At 34.7% G+C, this 3,325-nt stretch overlaps 1 pseudogene; it reads right to left on the reverse strand.

The window, feature by feature from the left end:
* Positions 1 to 1,158: 1,158 nt before the first annotated feature.
* Positions 1,159 to 2,431, reverse strand: LOC149215179 (uncharacterized; annotated as a pseudogene).
* Positions 2,432 to 3,325: the final 894 nt, after the last annotated feature.

A 3,325-nucleotide genomic window follows, 5' to 3' on the forward strand; every position in this document is an offset into this window, starting at 1 on the left:
GTATGAATATCAAAGTCTTGAGATTGGACAATGTGAGAGAGTATACCTCCAAGGAGTACAAGGGTTTTTGCAAGAAGGAAGAAATCAAGAGAGAGTTGCATCTCTTTACAACCCAGGGAAAAATAGGGCGGTCGAGAAAAAGTCCCTCATAGGGGCTACTAATGTCATGACACATGAAAAAGACTTGCAGATATTTCTTTGGACAAATGCATGCAACACAACCCGAGAGCAAAGATAAGATAAAATTATTATATTAATGTCCAAAGAGACATACAAGGTGTGAAATCCTACTTTTTCATAAATATATATTTATAAATTATAACTTGATTCTTATATTTGTAAAAAAATAAAATCAAATCTGAATTAAAGAATGGCAACTGTTTAGATGTCATACTCATATTTACCATTCGAGAATGACACAAAACCACCAAGTTCACAAAAGATTTGATGACTTCAATTTAGCTAATAACATCATCATATATTCAAGCTATAACACCAAATAATATAATCCAAGAATAGAGAATCATGATGAGAAATAAAATCAATTCTTGTAACTAAATGAGAGATTAAAACTTACTAATGGTGGAAAATTGTGTAGTGTGAAAACTTTTGTTTCAAATCACAATAATACATGAGTGACAATGTCTAAATACAAAAAGAAACATCGCATGTGAACTTTAACCTTTCAAATAAGAGACACAATTCACTAGCAGATAGACTATACTAAAGGCAACTAAGAGTACAAAACTACTAAAACACTATATAGATATATACCTAATGATCACAACTAATCTAACACTAAGTTTAAACCAATGCACTTGGGATGGAATCGTTCAAATTTTAAACAGGTTATCAAATAATTATTATGTAAATTGTGTGCTAACTGTTCTCAAAGATGAGATGAATGGTGAAATTTTTTCAAAACATGCTTTAGGGTATAAAATAGATTCTTTTCACTTAGGTGTTAGGTCTAAGGAAAACTATTCTGCCAAAGTCACCAAGGATATACACTCAACATCGTCCTTTTTTTTGAAACATGAAATGCATAAATTATTCACCACCCTCATGGGAGCATTGACAACCGCACCCTCATGGAAAAGGAGAAGCTCATTTGAAAAGGAAAAAAGCTTGAAGATCCATAAGCTTCAATAGAATACCTTATTGTTTAATATCAAGCATTTCCTTGGCCTGGAACTGCTCCTCCAGAAGATCCTCACTCGTTTATTTAATAAGAAGCTACTATTTCTTCTTCTCCATAACCATGTGCTCAATCTCTTCCTCATCCGATAGGGGCACATGGGAAACAAAATCTCGCTCTAACTATTGTTGGTTTCCCTTCTCCTGTTCTCTGATTTATTTTGCCACATACTCCTCTTCCTTGAACATAACCAACTTAACAGCAGTGACCTCCCCACTCTTCACTATTAACCTAGCCTCCCTCTCGACGAACTCAATTCTCTGCCACTCTCTCATCACCCTGACCGTCATCTCCTCCTCTTTGAGTTGCTCGACTTTCTCTAAGATCCTATCCTCGTCATCCTTGTATCCATAATAACTTGCATCGTTTCACTTGTAAATCTCATACGTATACCTCCTCTTCTTTTCCTCGGGGGTTTTATTGAATAGCTCTTTGAGGACGGCTAGGAATTTTGCAGCCCCGAAGTATCTCTAACCGAGGCTATTCTAATTCGCATTCAACTACATGACAAGGGATCCCCTAATTTCGTATCTAACTACACGACAAGAGATCCATCACATTCCAATCCCTCAGATGGCAGAAATAAATAGCGATGACCAGATATTACACAAAGGAGAGGTATCGTTCGGCCTAGATAGTAGTAATACCTAGTGCCCACCATAGATTCAGTTTTAACTTTCAGTCTTACGATGAGTCACAGGCTTTGATCGTAATATTGAACACGCATTTAATATGTTGTATATTTCCTTGGCTCTTTTGTCCATAAATTATAGAGAAAACAACAACAAATAGTGGACAAAACGAGATTCACAGGGATATAGTGAAGCCCGAGTTAAACCCGTCTTGTGTCTAGTGAAAAATCGTAGCACCAACAACACTGTGCACATCCACCTAGTTTCCTTCCAAGTCTGTCATCTTGGCCCCTACCTTGGCATAATTAGGATTGCCAAGCTCTATGATCTAATTTTCCCATTGCTCCTTTTCCCTATTCAGCTTGTTGATCTCATCATTGAGGTCTGGGAGGCAGTTTTGGCTGAGGTCCGAGTTCTGAATCTCCATGACCTTCCATCCAATATCTCGTATTATCTGTTGCCTCCATTTGTGTGCCTTTACAAGATCGTGGCATTCTGAGGCCAGGAACGAGCGCCTCTCCTTGTGTTTATCCTTCTCTTATTTCTTGAATGTCAAGAACCTGTTCAACATAAACTGCGCCTTCTCTTCATTATCGGCCATTCTTCCCCAAAATCCGAGAGCCTATAGTATAATCTGCTATGTTTAAAGCCCTAAGCCCTCCTTGCCCAGAACTTCACAAGATAACTTGAAGGTATGAGCAGATTTCATCAAATAGGTAAATGGTATGCTTAGAAAGGCAGGAGCAGGGATTGAAATTTAGAATTGCGATCTATATGTTTCCCTTCAAGAACCTTTTCTCTTGAAGAAATTAAAAATTTACATTTCCATTACATTAAAATTCCATTTTAAATAAAATCAATAAAAAAAATTAACACATAATATTCTATATATATTAATTCATAATTTTGACCATCACTAATGGAATGATTTCATTCAAGTTAATTTGATTGATGTAGAGAATAATTGGTTTTTTGAGAAAAAATATAATCTTAGATTGGAGACAATTGCCTATAAATAGAATAAATAAAACAATAAAACATGTTAAATACATTTCTTTTTAAATTTAATTCTGCATTTTTTACCATATCAAAATTCTAATTTGAATAAACAACCACTTAAAGAGATAAAAACCTGGAGTTTTTGGGGCAACCGTGAGTCTGTCCTTCGAGCCTCCACCACCTGCAATATTTGACACTATTCAAGAAACAACCAACTTGATGGACAGAGGATGAAAACACTACTACAACCACTTCCTTGAGAAAAAAAGAATAAATATATACAAATCAAAGATCTTTAATATATTATAATTATCACACTATTTTTTACATTTTAATCTTTTAGGTAAATTTTACATGCAAACTATACAATTAATACACTATATACAAACTAAATTAAAAATCAAAGTAATTAACACATTCTTCATTAATCATGTCACTCCATCTTAGTTATTTTTTAGAGTATAAATCAAATTTCTTCTATAATTCTGTTGAATCG

Source organism: Pinus tabuliformis, chromosome 1_1, assembly GCF_031772625.1.
Source record: "Pinus tabuliformis cultivar Carrire ecotype Pingquan chromosome 1_1, CPIR1, whole genome shotgun sequence".
Lineage (NCBI taxonomy): Eukaryota > Viridiplantae > Streptophyta > Pinopsida > Pinales > Pinaceae > Pinus > Pinus tabuliformis.